This window comes from Natator depressus, chromosome 2 (genome assembly GCF_965152275.1).
Source record: "Natator depressus isolate rNatDep1 chromosome 2, rNatDep2.hap1, whole genome shotgun sequence".
Classification (NCBI taxonomy): Eukaryota; Metazoa; Chordata; order Testudines; family Cheloniidae; genus Natator; species Natator depressus.
This window is the reverse complement of record NC_134235.1, coordinates 15,599,924-15,620,080: the sequence shown is the minus strand read 5'-3', so window position 1 is coordinate 15,620,080 and position 20,157 is coordinate 15,599,924. Positions and strand designations below refer to the sequence as shown.

Here is a 20,157-nt window from a genome sequence, read left to right as displayed (position 1 = left end):
TGGGAGATTTTGACAAATGTTTTGGCATTTCGAAAACTGGAACAGAGTTCTGATAGCACGGATTCCTCTCCCCATACAGCGATCAGATCCCGTACCTCCCGTTCGGTCCATGCTGGAGCTCTTTTGCGATTCTGAGACTCCATCATGGTCACCTCTGCTGATGAGCTCTGCATGGTCACCTCTGCTGATGAGCTCTGCACTCACCTGCAGCTCGCCACGCTGGCCAACAGAAAATGAAATTCAAAAGTTTGCTGGCCTTTTCCTGTCTACCTGGCCAGTGCATCTGAGTTGAGAGTGCTGTCCAGAGCAGTCACAATGGAGCACTCTGGCATAGCTCCCGGAGGCCAATACTGTCTAATTGTGTCCACAGTACCCCAAATTCGACCCGGCAAGACCGATTTCAGCGCTAATCCCCTTGTCGGGGGTGGAGTAAGGAAATCAATTTTAAGAGCCCTTTAAGTCGAAAAAAAGGGCTTCATCGTGTGGACGGGTGCAGGGTTAAATCGATTTAACGCTGCTAAATTCGACCTCAACTCCTAGTGTAGACCAGGGCTGAGTCTCAATGAAGTGGAGAGATACAGGAAGGCTCTCCCAGACGATGGAGCTTCAGAGGAGGCTCCTACACTTATAGTGGTAAAACTACAAAAGGAGCTAAAGGAGGAAGGTGTGAGCTTAGCAGAGGAAGCGGGAATGGGAGCAGAGAGACAGAGAGAGAAACAAGATCCACGGAGTATTCTTGAACACGTCTATAGGGGGGCTTAAAACAAAACAGGTTTGAATTTTGTCCATTGGAGTTGCTTGAGGATGGGGGTCATTTGTCTGTGTATCTGTGAGGCAGCCAGAAGCATTGTGCCCATGCTGGAGACCTGAGTCTAATGGAGAGCACCAGGGATGCAGTGGAGTAGACAAGATGACCTAATCGGCTTTTCCCCACCTCTAATTTCTACACTCCTGGGTTGAGAGAGTTCCAGTAATGACGATGGGGGGATGGAGGATTTCAGGAGAGGTGGAGCTGAGGCAGTGGCATGCAGCAGCAACATTGTGCATTTGAAATGAAGCCACAAGTTTGCTAGGTAGAGGCAGGCAGAGAGACGTGTCATCTAAAGTGTCAAAAGACATGTACAGTGTCTCGTCAATGTAAAAGTGGTAGTTTGAGGGTAGAGATAGGACTGGCCAAAAGACAGAAAGGAGGTGGCGTCTGGGATCCTTATAGGGCCATGGCACTGAAGAGCAGCAACAGAAGCACTGACGGAAGCTACATAGGCGCAGTACGAGCCATGACAGGAGGGAAGCTGCAAGAGGGTGGCCTTGGCGGGTCCAATAGTACTGAGGAGAGCACTGAAGTCAAGCACTATGAAGTGAGAGGCAGAGCCTTCACCAGCAGAAAGGCAGCTGCTAATGGCACAGAGCAGTATGTTCTCCAGGCATGCCCACATCCACCCAGATGGGGAACAGCCAAGGATATTGTTCTGTGATGGGAGAGAAAAGAGAGAGCCAGTGCTTTAAACACTCTGCTGAGAAAGAGAAGCTTGAAGAGAGGGCGGTAGTTTAAGATACGGAGAGGGGAAGTGGATGGTAGGAGTAGAAGTCGTTCAAGGACAGAGTGAAGAACTGACTGATGTAAAAAGAAAAAAGAAAAGGAGTACTTGTGGCACCTTAGAGACTAACCAGTTTATTTGAGCATGAGCTTTCGTGAGCTACAGCTCACTTCATCGGATGCATAGCATATCGTGGAAACTGCAGAAGACATTATATACACACAGAGACCGTGAAACAAAACTTCCTCCCACCCCACTCTCCTGCTGGTAACAGGACCTATGGTCCTACTTGATGATCACTTTAGATAAGCTGTTACCAGCAGGAGAGTGGGGTGGGAGGAAGTTTTGTTTCATGGTCTCTGTGTGTATATAATGTCTTCTGCAGTTTCCACGATATGCTATGCATCCGATGAAGTGAGCTGTAGCTCACGAAAGCTCATGCTCAAATAAACTGGTTAGTCTCTAAGGTGCCACAAGTACTCCTTTTCTTTTTTCTTTTTACGAATACAGACTAACACGGCTGTTACTCTGAAACCTGACTGATGTAACTTCTTCACTGACTGAAAAATGCTACATCCACTGAAACAGGATTACGCATTGCACGTTCTGCAGCCTGTTCACGAATGGGACGTGCTCCAAAAACCAAAACAAACGTTGATCTTTAGTTATTCATGGAGACCTTCTGCAGTTGGTCCTTCACTTCATGCAGACTAGTCAGTGCCAAAATATATTAACTCAAGTCCCAAACAGATGAAAAGATGCCAGTGAGATGTCTTTAAATGTAATGAGCTTACCTTCTCAATGTGAACCGACAGGTGCGGAGGAGCACAGAGTTTGAACAGTCACTTCCCGTGGGGGAGGATTTATTACAGGGGATACTCTATATCCTAGTAAAGAGGAGAGCATACAAACTGATAAAGTTCTGATAAGAACTGAAGAGAAACAGTCAAACAAAAAGAAGTCCTATTCCATTACATCTCATGAAGGTAGACAACTAAATATTGACACATTTTATAAGTGCTTGTATACAAATGCAAGAAGTCTAAATGCTCAGATGGGTGAATTTGAGTGCTGGTATTAAATGAGGATATTGATATAACAGGCATCGTAGAAACTTGGTGGAACAATGCTAATCAGTGGGACATGGTACTACTAGGGTACAAAATATATAGAAATGACACAGTAGGTCATGCATGGCTGGGGAGTGGCACTGTATGTGAAAGAAAAGCATAGATTCAAATATAGAAAAAATCTTAAATGAATCAAACAGTAGCTCACAGAACCTCTATGGATAGAAATTCCATACTTGGCTAATAAGAATATAGCAGTAGGAATGTACTACTGATCACCCGACCAGGATGGTGACAGTAAGTGTGAAATACTCAGGGAGATTAGAAAGGCTACAGAAACAGAAAACCCAATAATAAAAGGGGGATTTCAGCTATCCCCATACTGATTGGGAACATGTCACCTGTCAATGGGATTCAGAGATAAAATTTTTTGACACCTTAAATGACTGCTGTTTGGAGCAGCTAGTCCTGGAACCCGCAAAGGGAGAGGCAACTCTTGGTTTAGTCCTAAGTGGCACCCAGGATCTGGTTCAAGAGGTGAGTATAGCTGAACTGTTCAGTTAACGTACTTGTATGGAGGAAAATACCAAAGAAACCCACAGTAGCATTTAACTTCAAAAAGGGCAACTATATAAAAATGAGGAGACTAGTTAAACAGAAATTAAAAGGAACAATAACAAGAGTGTAATGCCTGCAAGCTGCATGGAAACTTTCAAAAACACCATAATTGAGGCTCAAACTATATGTATACCCCAAATAAAAAAAATAAAATAAAAACAGTAAGAGGACCAAAATAATGCCACCATTGCTAAACAACAGAGTAAAAGAGATGGTTAGAGACAAAAAGACATCCTTTAAAAATTGGAAGTCAGATCCTACTGCAGAAAAATAGAAAGGAACATGAACTCTGGTAAGTCAAGTGTAAAAGAATAATTAGGCAGGCCAAAAAAGAACTTGAAGAGCAACTTGCAAAAGCCACAAAAATGAACAGCGAATTTGTTTTTAAGTACCCACAGAAGCAGAAAGCCAGCCAAACAATCAGTGGGGCCTGTGCATGATTGAGATGCGAAAGGAGCACTCAAGGAAGACAAGGCTGTTGCAGAGAAGCTAAATGGACTCTTTGCATTGGTCTTTACTGCAGAGGATGGGAGGAAGATTTCCACACCTGAGCCATTCTTTTTAGATAACAAATCTGAGGAAACTGTCCCAGACTGAGGTGTCAGTAGAGGAGTTTTTGGAACAAATTGATAAATTAAGCAGTAATAAATCACTAGGACCAGACGGTATTCAAAATGCACAGTAAACCTGTGGAACTCATTGCTAGGGGATGTTTTGAAGGCCAAAAGTATAACTGGGTTCAAAAGAAGAATTAGATAAGTTCATGGAGGATAGGGCCATCAATGTCTATTAGTCAAGATGGTCAGGGACATAAGCTCATGTTCTGAGTGTCCCTAAACCTCTGATAGTCAAAAGCTGGGACTGGAGGACAGGGGATGGAACACTTGATAGTTGCCCTGTTCTGTTCATTCCCTCTGAAGCACCTGGCACTGGCCACTGTTGGAAGACAGCATACTGGGCTAGATGGACCATTAGTTGGACCCCGTATGGCTGTTCTTACTACCAATTTACTTCCAAATGCTTAATAATGAATAATTAGTTAAAGGGAGGTATTGTAGCTGTTAGAGTAGGTGACTAAGAGATCTGGGTTCTGTTCCCAGATCTGCCACTGCTGCCTTCTGTGACTTTGGGCAAGTAACTCAATGTATCTGTGTTTTAGTTTTCCTATCTGTTAAATGCGGATAATACTTACAAGAGTAGTGAGAACAATTTATTAGACAAATTCAGCCTCTTTCCCTGTTCATGAGTTGTCCACACACAGCCTATGATTTTTTCCCAATGTATTTGTTATTTGAAATTATTCACAAAACAGTTTCTATGAATAATTCTTTGTCTCTAGATTGTTTGGAAGAAGTTGGTTACAAGTATTTGGTAGCAAAAATTTGAGCTGTGTTGGCTAGAGTTGAGGGGCACATACTGTCAGAGGGTTACATGGTGTACTTTCAAATCCCTGATTGAGTTACGTATAACTCTTAGAATCAATTCTCATTGATCAAATGATTGTGCTGGATAAATTGATTAGGCAAGGAACGGCTTCACCGTTAATTTTTAAAATGCAAGTGATGAGTATCTATGCCAATTCTATGCAATTGCTCCTCTTGTAGCAGTGCTTTATTATATGATGTACAGAAAAGTCTCTCTTTCTGGAGTAAACTGGAAAAAAAGTAATTAAACAGATTTTAAAAATTAAAATTAGGCTCCACCTAGCAGAGAATATCATAGTGTCATTTCAATCCTGGGTTTCAACAAGATATTTACAACATTTGCCAGTAGCATATCTGTGATCATCCAGTTTTGCTGAGCAAGGAAACAGCTTGGTATCAGGTATCAAACTCCACAATTAATGCAGCTGAGGTTGTAAACAGAGCAGTTTAGCTCCTCAAGGAAGCTGTGAACCCAGAAGCACATTCAAAACTCAGCAAAACTAGACTTAGTATGTGACTTGGAGGGAGAGCAGTGCAAATGCATTGCTCCAATGTTGAAGGGTAATGTTGTTACATTCCTTACTGTGAGCAAAATCCTACCCTTTTCTATGTGGTCAAGCTGGAGGGAAGGGGCAATGGGACCCTTTTCACCCCCAAACTACTTGCTAATCTGGTGCTCAGAATATCAATTGCCATAGTTTGTACACAGCCCCAAGAGGTCAAGCCCCCAGCCCCCTACTCATAATCTGTGATCAGTACCAGGCATTAGACAGGTGGGTGCGTATTTCACACCAAGAGCTGTAAGGGATACCAGACAGAACATCCCCTCCCAACCGCAATGAACCTGAACTGAAGCAGGATGGCTCAGTGATAGGCAGTTCTGCTCTGCTGCTGTCACTAAGGATAAGAAGGGCAGGTTTTGCCCTATATTATTTAATGGGCTATAGTGCTCTTATTTTACATGTTGACTTTAAAAAAATCTTTAGCAAATGATAGTATTATAGTAGTGAGAGTGTGTGTGTGTGTGTTATATCTATAGAATGATACATACCAGAACAAGAAGCAATGGTCTCAAGGTGCAGTGGGGGAGGTCTAGCTTGGATATTAGGAAACACTATTTCACTAGGAGGGTGGTGAAGCACTGGAATGGGTTACCTAGGGTAGTGATGGAATCTGCATCCTTAGAGGTTTTTAAGGCCTGGCTTGACAAAGCCCTGGCTGGGATGATTTAGTTGGGGTTGGTCCTGCTTTGAGCAAGGGGTTGGACTAGATGACCTCCTGAGGTCTCTTCCAACCCTAATCTTCTGTGATTTTATAACTGTATATTTTTAAATCTTCCCCCTCCACCTTTGCCAAGATTAGGCCATTAAAAATCTATTTTCATGGACACAATCTTAAGCCAGGACAGTGTTTTCCTTTAACACCTGAGGCAAAACAAAAAAGGCTATTAGAATGCTATCTGAGTTAAAAATGGAGGTGATTTAATGCTTGGTGGTTCAGTACAACTCCAAAATGGCTTGGCCTAGAATCTCCAGATTTCTGTTGAAGCTGCGGGTCTTGGCATGGATGGCTGCATTCAGCTAGTTGTGTCGGGCTAGATTCTGCCACCTTTCTTTGTACCGAGTATTACCTTACTCCATGAGTAGCTCCACTGACTTCACTGGGACTACTCTGGAGTAAGGTATGACTTGGTATGAGTAATGACGCCAGGATATGGCCTTAAGTCAGAAAAAAACAGTTCTTTATTTGTATTTCAATAGTTCCTAAAAACTTTTACAGTGGCCAGAGCTTCATTCTGCCAGGCAGTACACATAAACATACCACTTACATGGTAACCGCTTTAGGGCTACCAGCTTTTTGTTCAGTGTTTGTATTACACCTAGTACAAGGTGCCCTGGTCCATTTATCTTAGGTATTTATATGGCCCCCATCACCATCGCATCTGAGCACTTTACAATCTTTTAATGTATTTATCCTCACAACACTCTTGTGAGGTAGGGCAGTGCTAGCAGAGAGGAAACATTTTACAAAGGGGAAACAGAGGCACAGAGATGCTAAGGGATTCACTCAAGATCACCCAACAGAGAATTGCACCTTGTTCTCCCAAGTCACAGGCTAATGCCCTAACCACTGGGCCATCCATCCGCATTTAAAATGCCCAGCCGCAACTACAATACAGATGAATTAACAGTAATATAGTAAGAGACAGGCCTTGCCCTGAGGAGCTTGCAGTCTGTACAGACAATGAATGGGAAGGACCGCAAAGGCACAGAGAGGTAAAGTGACTTGCCCAAGGTCACAGCATGTTAGCTGCAGAGGCGGGAATTGTCCCCAGGTCTGCATTCCAGTCCAGGAACATTAGGGTTCCCAGTGTTTCAGAATCCAAAGATTAGAAACTATTCAGGGGTAACCTCTGTGCCATTGTTTCATCTTCTTTATTACTGCTGTCATTGTTTGTTAGTTGCATTACAGTAGTTCCCAGAGGCCTTCTTGTTCCTCCCGGGCCAATTGTGCTAGACGCTGTACAAACATGCATTGTGAAAGAGCCCATTGTAAGAAAAAGGTAAAAGAAGTAGAGAAATAAGGGATCATTGGAGGGAGGATGACAGCGAGGAGCATGTTGGGTTACTTAGATTAGATCAAAAAGAAAAGGAGTACTTGTGGCACCTTAGAGACTAACCAATTTATTTGAGCATAAGCTTTCATGAGCTACAGCTCACTTCATCGGATGCAGATTAGATCAGTTAAGTGCTACTTTAAAAATATAAATGAAATATCAGCACACTCAACTGGACCCTTGTCTGCAAAATGGGGAAACTATTTCCTTACTGAAAAATGACAATTCATGGGCCAACCGGCATGGTGCTTCCAAGCAATTAACATGCATTAATTGCTACTCTTTAATTAATGGGAGAACCCAAAGTAAGGGAATTCCAAGACTAAAACATGTGTTAACCTGGAATTAACCTTATTTAGAGGAAAACCTTAATAGAAGACTGTAATTAAAAACACCACCTGCCTGCACAGACCTCAGAGCCAGGGAATTAAGAGTTAAAGTTGTACTGGGGAGAGTTAGCTATCCTTAAGCTATTGCAAAATAGGGTGTGGAAGGAAGAGAATATTCACAGAAAGTCATGCCTGCAGACGTCTTTTAAAAACAAGCAATACAGCCCCACCCCAGGTCATTGCCTGGAGAGCCCAGGCTCTCCTCAGAAGTCCAATGGGAAAGTCTCCAAACAAATTGGAAGTCTTGTATTAAAGTTCAAAGCAAACAAAACAGCTCCTTTCTAGGAGGTTTCTTTCCCTCAGACATTTTTATGAGGAATCCAGTCTCTTCCTAGAGATCTGGCAGTCAAAGGCCACAAAATTAGATGGTAACAATTTCCTTCTCTGTGGGACAGACCACCTCCAGTCACGTCAACAGTCTTCCCTGCTATGTGGGGGAAAGACTGCTCATATCATACTCCAGCATGCTACAAATTCCAGTAGCCCAGGGGCTACACTTCTCAGGAGTCTTTTTGACTGGGAGAAAAAGAAGCCTTGACATATTTCAAGTCTCCAGTTCTGGACAGCCTGTAGCCTAAGTTCTCTGACAAACCACAAACTGTCATCCTGGGACCACTTCCTCTTGCTCAGTTGTAGTCTTCAAATGTCAAACTTTATTTCCTTAAAGAGCAGGTATGCCATGTTACACATAGAAATCAGGGTCTACAGTACCCCCAGAGCTTTAAATCGAAGGCTAAACTGAGGTAAATAAAGCAGGTAGCCATCCTCAGACATAATGTACAAAGTGTTACTTTTTTATTATGACATTTCATATACATGGCACAGAAGTAACCCATTATGTCATCTTCCTAGTAAACTTTGATTGCCCCACAATTTAGATTTTTGCAGCCATTTTAATCCTTTGCTGCCTACAGTGATTGTGTTCCCCATTCTGCAGACATTGGTGAAATTCTGGCCCCATTGAAATCAGTGGCAAAACTTCCACTGACTTCAAGAAAGCCAGGATTTCACCCAGAATCTGTAGATTTCAAGTGCTTTAGAAAGGCAGGCAAGTATCCGTATCCCCATTTTACAGATGGGTAAACTGAGTTGCAGAGAATCTAATTGTTTTGCCCAGGGTTGCATGCAAAGGCCCGTTTCGGTAAAAGGATCCACATGGGCAGACCCTTGCACTGCCAGTGGAATTCCACCGCTTTCAATGGACTCCATGTGGACATAAGGTTCTGCCAGCATTCCAAAACACAATAGATCTGAGCCAAATCAACAGCATAGCCAGTGTTTAATATCACAACTAGTTGTCATACTGTTATGCTTATTGCAATCAGTCCTCTAGCTCTCATGAACGGAGCATGGAGTTAAGGTGGGGGGTGTGAAGGCATCTTATGATTCTTTTGGCGAAAATTAACTCTGCAAGGCATAATTTTATGGGTTTTTTTGTTTTTATTTAAAGAGTTCCACTCTGTCTGTCATAAAGGTCTTTATTTACTTTTTGTTGCAATTACAGTTAGTATTAACACTGTGGACTGAGGATTTTACCCAGATCCACATTTTAATTTAGGTAATGCTGTTTCCAAAGATTTAATTTCTGGATTCAAACACAACACTGCAAAACACGTGAGTCAGAACCTCAGCTGGTGTTTTACACTGATCTACACTAACTAAGGATCTGACCCATATTACCTAAAAAATAGGGGCCTAAACTAATAGCCAATAAAATATCTCTTTAGAAATCTCTACAGAGAATTTAATCCTAATGTATTTTGACCTTTTGTACAGCCATCGGAGGGGGAGGAAGAAAAGAAACATTCTGTGATTCCTTAGAATGATTATTTATCAGGCAAGATTCTGCCACATTTTCTCATGTTCGTACTTGACTTCAGTGGTATTATGCAAAATGATTACAGGTGGCAGAATCAGGCCCTTTATTTCACTGCCAGTAATGTGCTCTGTGCTATGCAGAACATAGATTGTCCCTGCCCCAGAGAGGTTGCAGTCTGAACAAGACAGTCACAGAGTAGACAGCAAACACTGGAAAACATGAAGAGGGAGTTGGCTTGTGGGCTAAACAGATACAAATTATTATAAAGGTGATGATAATTTGCCATAATACACATGAGACTGTTACCTGTTTGATGATACTGCATGCATTGATTTGTTGTCTGGTTAAAAAAATAAGTTAATGTCTAAAGAATATCCTAGCTTTCCTGCTTGGCTTGTGATATAAACGGTATCTGTTCAGTAAGCTGGCTGTAATAAAGTCATCTGGCTTTTTGAAAAAGCAAGTGGGTCATCTGTAGCAGCTTGACTAGTGACCTCAATTTGCTGAGCTGCAAGTCAGTTCTTCTAGGCTTCTCCTTTATAAATGCTGTGATTTTCTGCCACACATAATTCTGGTTACAATTCTGATTGGAAAATGGAGCTGCTTAGGGGGACTTAAAAAATGACATCTGTTCAAAAATAGACATGTGCCAGAACAGCTGAATGAAGCTTCTGTAGGTGGGGCTGCCTTTGGAGTTAAATACATGTGCAGATGGGGACCTATGAAATGGAAATATCCAGCTGTAAATGGCTACGATTTCTGCTTCCATTTTAAAGTATGGAGTTCACAGCATCCGGAGCAAGTTCATTCACACGTAACACAGGGCTCCCAGTGTAACCTATGCAAGAACTCCTTTTCGAATTATTTCAGAAGGAACCGCCTCACCCACCTGTAGTAAGAGCTCTTTGACTTTTACCAGGGTCTTAAGAAAAGGTGGGTCAAACTCAGTTACATATTTAGGGTGACATTCAGCCCTGTGCAGCCAGACAGCAAAAGGCTTATGCACCCCTGAAGTCCCACATAAGGCCTATTTTGAGGACGTGAGTGGGGTGAGTGCCTCAGACAGGCGCTTTGCACAGGGGAGTATTTCACTTTGTTCTGTCAGTGAATCATTCGTGAGCCAGTCCTGATCTTTTTGGCTTGTATTCATGATTCCGAAGCATTGCCCAGATAGTTTGGTTGAACAGAGTGACTTTCAGCATAGGGATTACTTTGGCTTTTTGCTGTTCATATTGCATGGTCGACTAACTCACGAATAACAAACGAGGCATTTCCAATGCAAACTTTCATACAAATGATGATTTGTATTGCACTTTGTAAAACTTTTGGTTGTTTCTAGGGGTTTTCCTTGCAGGATCTTCCTGCTCTAGTTCCCTCTGTGCTCGGAAGATACTATTGGGTTCCAATTCAACAATGAAGCTGACCGCACGAGGGGTAGTGAGAAGGAAATCCTGCTTCCCAAGTGGTCATGAGCAGGTGAAAGGTAGCCCTATGAAAACACAGAGTAGGTGTTTCCCATCCTACCACCCACTGACACTTTTGTGCAAACAAAGAGCCTGATCCTGCCAGATACTGAGTGTCCTTAGTACCCATTGATTTCAAAAAGCATTCAGCACCTTGTAACACAGGGGTCCAGACAAAACAAAGACATTCAGCTCCTCTCTCCCCATCTCCCCAACACACATAAAGGGTCCAGTCCTGAAGTCACTGAATCTACTCAGGTGAGCAAGGGCTGCAAGACCCGGCCCCAAATGAGAAAAAATCTTCTCAAAGTGAAGCCAACCTCCCTCCCACCCCATCCCGCACACACACACTTTAAAACAAACACTTCAGAAAAGGGAGGCTCTAAAATGACTGACATGTCAGCTTTATTGAAATGTGCGGTGTTGTAGCCATGTCAGTCCCAGGTATTAGAGATACAGGTGGGTGAGGTAATCTCTTTTATTGGACCAGCTTCTGTTGGTGAGAGAGACAAGCTTTTGAGCTTACACAAATATCCCGAGAGAACCCGTTTCAATACGGAAATAAAAACCCCTCTCCGACCGCACACCACTAGTTGTCACCTAGTACCCCACACCGGAACCCATATAGGGTATCATTAAATAATGACACCTCATACTTGATGGGGACCACATCCTGAACACCCAGTTCTGGCCTTCAAACAACCCGCCAGCCTCTCCAAGCTCATTGTCAGAAGCAAACTCCCCACAGACCAGGAGACACCAACTCAAAACGACACCAGACCCTGCCATAACAACACATGCAAGACCTGTAGACATATCTCCACTGCTGTGATGATCAACACCCCACACAACCCACCTTTCAAGATCCACGGTCCCTACACATGCCTATCACAACACTGGGTGTGTCTCATCCAGTGCACTAAATGCCCCAATAAACAACTATGTTGGTGAAACCAGACGATCACTATGCTCTCGAATGAACTCACACCGGAAAATAATAAAAGACAAAAAACACAAAACCATCACTCTATATCTGACCTCTTAGTCCTCATCCTCAAAGGAAACCTGCAGAACTCCTTCAGATGATGAGCCTGGGTGTTTAACTTCATAATTGCTAGACACTAAAAATCATGGACTGAATGGAGATGCTGGACTTATGGCTTATTATACCAATATATAAGCCACTAACAAGCTCCCCCACCAACACACCCCAGCGGGCTTTTTTTCCCCTTTCCCCCCTTATGACCTGAGGGGTGTTAACTTCACCTTGAATGGTCCCTTGAAATATGTGTTAACGACTTATGCTAACCAATCTGTTCCACATTGTGATTAGCTGTGACGCTGAGGCTATGTCTACACTGGCAATTGAACCACAAAACTTTTGTCTTTCAGGGGTGTTAACCCCTCCCACCCCAGACAAAAGTTTTGCCTCAACGAGTGCCAGTGTGAACAGCGCGACAATGCAAACTCTCGTTGGGGGTGGAAGTTTTTTGTTGGCAGAAGAGCTGACAAAGAGCGGCTACACTGCATGACTTTTAGCGGCACGGCATGACACAGCCATGTCGCTAAAAGCTGTGTAGTGTCGACATAGCTTGAGGCTATGTCTATACTAGAGACCTTTCTGCAGCACAGCGGTACTGCTGTTGCTGGGCCGCTGTAAGGTCTCCCATGTATTAGGAGCATTGCCAGCAGATCGAGGGAAGTGATTATTCCCCTCTATTCGGCATGGGTGAGGCCACACTGGAGTATTGGTTTTGGTCCCCCCACTACAGAAGGGATGTGGACAAATTGGAGAGAGTCCAGCGGAGGGCAACGAAAAATGATTAGGGGGCTGGGGCACCTGACTTACGAGGAGAGGCTGAGGGAACTGGGGTTATTTAGTCTGCTGAAGAGAAGAGTGAGGGGGGATTTGATAGCAGCCTTCAACCAGCTGAAGGGGGGTTCCAAAGAGGATGGAGCTCGGCTGTTCTCTGTGGTGGCAGAGGACAGAACAAGAAACAATGGTCTCAAGTTGCAGTGGGGGAGGTCTAGGTTGGATATAAGGAAAAACTATTTAACTAGGAGGGTGGTGAAGCACTGGAATGGGTTACCTAGGGAGGTGGTAGAAACTCCATCCTTAGAGCTTTTTCAGGCCCGGCTTGACAAAGCCCTGGCTGGGATGATTTAGTTGGGGTTGGTCCTGCTTTGAGCAGGGGATTGGACTAGATGACCTCCTGAGGTCTCTTCCAACCCTAATCTTCTATGAATCTATGTAGCCGCGGTAGCTATGTTGGCGAAAGACGCTGTGCACACAAGTGCTTCTGTCAGAGAAACTTATGTTGGTCCGGGGTGTGTTTTTTCACACCCCTGACCAAAAGTCGTTTTACCGACAAAAGTGCTAGTATAGACATAGCCTGAGCATTTCCCAGACCTGAAGAAGAGCTCTGTGTAAGCTCGAAAGCTTGTCTCTCTCACCAACACAAGCTGGCCCAATAAAAGCTATTACCTCACACCTTGGCTCAGCTTTATTGAAAGATGCTCCTAATCTTTGTTCAAAGTGCCAACATTCTCATCACATGATGTGGAGGTGGGTTTAAAGATGTTCGCTGGAAGACCGCATGACTGAGCGGCACGTAATACGGTAGCTGCTGTGGGGAAACATTTATGTTATGAATTGCAGATGATAGTCACAAAATATGCCCTGGGCAATCTTTCCCAACTGACACACCCTCCTGTAAATCGGAATGCTCCAAACAGCCCAGAGCAGATCAGAGCACACCCTGTTTACTTGATCCCATCCTCCCTGCTTCAGGCATGTTTCTCTATCAGGCATGCAATTTTAGATCAAAGGGGACATCCTTGGACTGGGATGGTGATTGTAGGGAAGAGAATCCTCAGGGGTTCGGGCCCGGTCCTGCACTCCTCACTCAGACAAACTCCCACTGAAGGACATGGGATGAATTCTGCTGTCCTAATGTGTTCCTTCTTAAGGCAAAACACTCACTGAACTCATGAAACACACACCCACACACCCCAACAGAAAAAGAAAGACAGACAAGGTGGGTGAGGTAATATCTTTTTTTGGACCAAATTATGTTGGTGAGAGAGACAAGCATTTCAGCTACACGGAGCTTTTCTTCCAGTCTGGGAAAGGTACTCAGAATGACACAACTAAATACAAGGTGGAACAGATTGTTTGGCATAAGAGACCATTCAAGGTGAAGTGGCCGGTTACCGCCTCTGCAGTCACAGGACAAAAAAAGTGGACCAGTGGGTTATAGATTGTTGTAATAAACCATAAAACCAGTGTCTGTATTAAGACTATGACTTTTAGTATCTAGCAAAGTTATGAATTTAAGCTCCCAGGATTGTCTTTTGAAGGTTGCATGTAGGTTTCCTTTGAGGACTGGGACTAAGAGGTCGGATGTGGAGTGATCGTTTTGTGAAAAGTGTTCACCATGGCGACGGGGTCTTTTTGTCCTTTATCATGTTTCTGTTTGAGTTCATTTTTTGTCCTATGACTGCAGAGGCGTTAACAGGCCACTTCACCTTAACTGCATAGGCTAAAAACAATCTGCTCCATTTTATATTTAGCTGTGACACTCTGAGTACTTTTCCCAGACCTGAAGAAGAGCTCTCTATCGCTTGAAAGCTTGTCCCTCTCACCAACAGAAGTTGGTCCAATAAAAAAGAATACTTCAACCCGCTGCTATCCTGGGACCAATATGACTACAGTAGAACCTCAGCGTTACAAACAACTCGGATATGAAGGTTGTTGGCAACTCTGAAATGTTCGCCACTCTGAACAAAATATTATGGTTGTTCTTTCAAAAGTTTACAACTGAACATTGACTTAATACAGCTTTGAAACTTTACTATGCAGAAGAAAAATGCTGCTTTTAACCATCTTAATTTAAAGGAAACAAGCACAGAAACAGTTTCCTTACATTGTCAAATCGTTTTATTAAACTTTCCCTTTATGTTTTCCGCAGTTTAAGTTTAACACAGACTGTACTGTACAGCAGTGGTTCTCAAAGCCAGTCTGCCACTTGTTCAGGGAAAGCCCCTGGTGGGCCAGGCTGGTTTGTTTACCTGCCGCGTCCCCAGGTTCGGCCGATCAAGGCTCCCACTGGTTGCGGTTCGCCATTCCAGGCCAATGGGGGCTGCGGGAAGCGGCATGGCCCAAGGGATGTCTATACTATGGCTCTCCAACTGGATGACTACATTGATTCTGGTTTTTGTCCATTTACCACAAATATTGTCCCCATGTTGCCTTTCGTACCCTGGATTCCCTCTTAAAATGGGCTGTCTGTGCTGCAGTTCCCCCACTGGTCACTATTTGCGTAGTGGAAGGCCTTAACCAGGATTGAGGCCCTGTTGGGCTAGGCTCCATACAGACACATAAGAAGAGACAATCCCTGCCTTGAAGAGTGTACAGTAGAATTGTAAGCTCCATATGAAGAGTGATCTGGTGCCAGCAAATGGAATATTTTCCAATTATTAAAGTTTGACTTGCAAACCTAAATAACTAAATGATAGCCCTCTCAGCCCCACTGTACAAAAGGGGCAAACCCTCTTCCCTACACTCAGCCAAGTCTCCTGGCGCTACTCTGTGCCCCTGAGTGTGCAATCCTACCCCTCATGGCACAGTGCAGGTTTGTATGTGGACCTGCACTTCAGAGGAACTGGATGCAAGAGAGGAAATTTGCTGTGCTTTGTGGCTGGACCATGACCCAGTTTATGGGGTACTTAGCCAAGAAGAAGCCAGTTATTATATTGTCTCTGATGCAATCCCAAAAGCTGAGAGTGGAAGCAGTTAGACATGTGAGGTTTTGTTTGGAAGAGAGTTTTGCTGTCTGCCAGCCAGGGGACGTGCAAAAGATCACAGAAGGCACATGCGAGTGCAAAAAGTCATTACCAAAGAGGCAGTACACCCACAAGCAGAAGCAGTGAGTCAGCCAGCGTTTGCATTTCCTTATTAAGGAGCAGATGGATGAAGAAACAATTGGGGGCGGGACAGGAGGAGTGTTGAGGAGAGGGCAGCAGAGTGGAGGTAATGCCTATTCAATAATGGGGTGGGGCTTTCATTACCTGGGACGTGCTTCTCCGCACCTGCGAATTCAATCTGTGCCTGCCCAGCTCTGTACTGCTCCAGACCGCCCAGATGCAGACCGAGCTCCACACCCTCCTCCCGTTCAAGCAGGCCGGCACTTGATCTTGTTTAGTTAGGTGGAGATGGAGCGTGGTCATAACTGGAAAAGGGTTCATTTGTGAGTAGAATTTCAGGAAGAGACAATATATAATACTCCCTGCAGAGTAAAGACAGAGCTGATCAACTCCTGACAAACTCAGATAGGCAGTTTCTACTCTTCTGCCAGGGGCAATACAGGTGCAAACAAGTATTATTATTAATCCTGATTATTTTTTCACTTTAAAAAATTATGCATATTCATATGCAAACTAGGTGCGGCCCCAGGGCAATCTGATCGTTATTTTTGTTTTTTTATTTGCATTGTATTAATTCCTAGGAGCCCCAGTCATGGGCCAGGGCCCCGTTGTGCTAGGTGCTCGGCAGACACAGAAGAAAAAGACTGGCCCTGTCCCAAAGAGTTTGTGATGCGTCCCTTGTTCTTCCAGAGTTTGGCCATCCTCGGTTTGTCCCCAGAGCAGAACTTATAGTATGCGATGGGTGCTGTGCTCCAGGTGTGGGAAGGAAGAGGTTTGTAATCCAGAACAAACAAAGGCTTCCCTTGGGTTTATTTTAAACTAGCTGCTGGATGTTAACTGTGGTGCACGTCTCATAAAGGCCCAGTTCTGCTCCCATTAAAGTTAATATATTCCCATTGATTTCAATTGATCAGGATGCAAAGGAAGAGTAACTCAGGGATCTGATTCATCTTCTCGCCGCAAAAGACTGACACTATGCCAATGATAAGGGGATAAAGATCTGACCCGTCAGTATAAAACGCTTCCATTGACTCTGTTGGGAACAGGATCAACAACCCTTAAATAGAATTTTGCTGAGCATATGTTAATAGCTGTTACTTATTAAATAGGTTCACCTGGCCAGAGTTCTACTACCCAGAGTTCATTCTTCGTACAGTTTTGTAAAGAGATGTCTACATTTCATAAAGCAGTCTGTGCCCCCTGCAATAAGTCTGCCTGTCAGCATGGCCATGCGAGAGTCATTTACAGCAGTTATTGACTTTTTTAAAAGCTTAGCTATCCCTTTAATCCATCAGTCACAAACACAACAATAACAAAAATCCTAATGCCAATTGCTCGTTTTGTGACTTTACTACTTGAGTGTCCTTGTTGTTTAGAGACCATGATTCCCTCCTTGCAGCAATGCTGCCATAATCCTGATTTGTTCAACTTTTGTCAGGCTCCCCTTTGAGACCCCAGTTTCCGCATTTCCTATATATTGTCAGAATATACTCTAGCATTTAGAGTCAGCACTGAGTGTCAGGACTCCTGGGTTTGGTTTCCACCTCTATTATAGCTTTTGGTTTCCACCTCTATTATAGCCACTTAATGTGTCTGTGCCTCAGTTTACTTATCTGTTAATGATAATTACATCCCGAGTGTGTTGCAAAGCTTAATTAATTAACGGTTGGTAGAGCTTACTGAGATCCTCAGATAAAAGGTACTGTAGAGGCTCAGTGTATTACGGTTAATATTCCCCACTAAACCACAGTTAGAATAGTGGTAAGATTGCTTCAGTGCAATCCCACCAAAAATCAAGGAAGTCACAAGTTAAGGCAACTGTCAGTCACATGGCATAATGCCCAACTGTCCCACTACCCAAGCAAACTCACAGGCTCCTCCACCCCACAACAAACCCTCTTGGTCCTCCACACTCTAAAAATCACACTCTACCTTGATTCCAGCCACAATCAATTGAAATATAGGTCCAGATGATCAGCTGGTCTAAATGTGGGTGGTTTCACTGATTTTAATGGAGCTATGCTGATATTTATACCAGCTGAGGACATGTCCTCTGTTACCTCCGAGTGAAATTCACCGCTGTATAAAGGGATTGCACAATGGCTATGCAATACTTAAGTCTCACAATAGAGAATAAGTTAGGGTGACCAGATAGCAACTGTGAAAAAATGGGACAGTGGGTGGGGGGTAATAGGCACCTATATAAGAGACAGTCCCCCAAAATGGGACTGTCCCTTTAAAAATGGGATGGATGGTCACCCTAGATTAAGTGGGAGATGGGCCTTCTATACACAGGGAGAATTTCACCTTCTAGACACGTGCACTGGTATAAAGAGCTTTTTGCACATGGAAAAGTATGAGATCAGAGTTAATGTTGCCCATTGGAGTCTCTAAAATACTACAAGATCCTCTAATGAGGAAGGCTGCATCCGTGCAAAGTTTAGGGGTGATCCATAACACTGGAATGGCCATGAATATTGAAAGTCCCCAGAGCTTATATTCAACCAATATGTTGTGATTCTTGTTCACCAAGGTTACTCAGCTCATAACTGAGAAGCATATCAGGATAATGGGAGCTTTGATGCTTTGCAAAGAAAATATCAAATGCAATATGCTTTTTTAAAAGAAATAACTTTCTCTTTTCATATCACAATTTGCCAGCCAAAATAGCTGCAAACCCTAGAAAAAGCATAATAAAAATAAGCATCTCACATTCTTCACAGCCCTGCTAGATGATACTCTTTTCTTAGTCCTTATTATAAACAAGTATAAAGGAGGCAAAGTCCAAAAGAAACAAAATTACGTTTTGCTGCTTCGCATAACGAATAGTCTTAAGTGGGCGATATGTCTCCAAGTCAGCTGAATGGGAAAAGGGAGCTGATCTACTGGTCAATGCTAGGCATTGTCTTGGCCTTCCATGTTGACTATAGGAGCTTTTTAACTACCAGAGTTGCTCTGATGAAGCAGTTATGGTCAGCATTTTAACAGTACAAAAGCCTAGACTGTGAATAGATAATAATACTGTAGCCCCTTTAGCCTCAGCAGTTAGCCAGGATTTGGGGCCTGTCTTGTGAATTTGTTTCTGTTTGGAGGAGAAATCAGTGATATGAGTCTTCCTCCCTCTTCTCATTCAAATCCTTCCTTTAAGACTCCTTTGTTGTGTAATGGACTACAAACACTAACCCATTGCCTTCTGCACTCCTGCAATGATCAAAGGGGACTGTGCTGGAAAATCTCTGGCTCTATAAACTTTCCCCTTTGGCTGTTTGTCTTGTGGGATCACAGAGTATCTCAAAGGGATAGCCTTGAGGATGCAGACAATGCATTTTTGCAACAGCACATTACATGGCTTTTAGTTTGAAAGTAGTTATTATTTGGTGACTAATTGTACTTTATTTACAGTTATATGTCCAGAATCTAGCAGCGCATGTCCCATTTACAATAGTGGTTTTCACCGTGGTCTCAGACTCCTGAGGATAACATAAACGGGTTTCGCAAAAAGAAAAGGAGGACTTGTGGCACCTTAGAGACTAACAAATTTATTTGTTAATGCTCAAGTAAATTTGTTAGTCTCTAAGGTGCCACAAGTCCTCCTTTTCTTTTTGCGAATACAGACTAACACGGCTGCTACTCTGAAACCTGTCATAAATGGGTTTGGTATTATTACTGTTTATTAATTGCTGACAATGTGTTTCAGTTGGTGACCCCGCTCTTCGAATTCCTCTGCTGGCTTCCCTTTGCAACTGGAAAATAGCCCAGATCAGATTTAAACTTCCAACACAACTCTGCTCTTTCCTTCATGCAATATCTTATAGGAATAAGGTGCATGTGGGGGGAGAGATAGCTTATGAAGGTGCTATTAATTATCTTTGTTGCATCTGTCATGTAAGTCTGATATCAGGTCGATTTATTTGCTCGTCCAAGACTCCTAGTTATACATTTAACTACCCAGAACAGTGTTGGCATCAAACCCAGTGATCTCCATCAGTCTCTTTGTCACATTGGCACAAATCTACAAAGGAACGTAGGTGTTCCAATTCTGAGCATTGCAATGCCTAATTAGGTGCCTGCTTATCCAGTGGAATCCACAAACCCTGAGTTAGGGGCCCAGAATCCCAATACAATGCATAGGGAGAGATAGGCACTTAAGAATTGGATCCACAAAATATATTACAATCACAAGAGCTGGCCAGGAGATATGTATTTTCCATGAGATAATAATAACCAAAAATTATCCAAATACTTTTTCCAGCTTCTGGAATTGAAAACCAAAAATTATTTGGATTTTGAAAA

At 43.3% G+C, this 20,157-nt stretch overlaps 1 long non-coding RNA gene across 5 annotated transcripts in view; it reads right to left on the bottom strand.

The window, feature by feature from the left end:
* Nucleotides 1-20,157, bottom strand: part of LOC141982084 (uncharacterized) — a 48,821-nt gene that overhangs the window by 2,603 nt on the left and 26,061 nt on the right. For 3 of the 5 annotated variants that reach the window (XR_012637947.1, XR_012637948.1, XR_012637950.1), the window contains exons 2-3: nucleotides 16,009-16,169; nucleotides 2,333-2,425 (exon numbers count right to left, since the gene is read on the bottom strand). This is a non-coding gene — a long non-coding RNA (uncharacterized LOC141982084). Of the gene's footprint in view, nucleotides 1-2,332; nucleotides 2,426-16,008; nucleotides 16,923-17,796; nucleotides 17,902-20,157 lie in introns of those variants that run through there. The other 2 variants (XR_012637949.1, XR_012637946.1) reach the window with 2 other exon arrangements.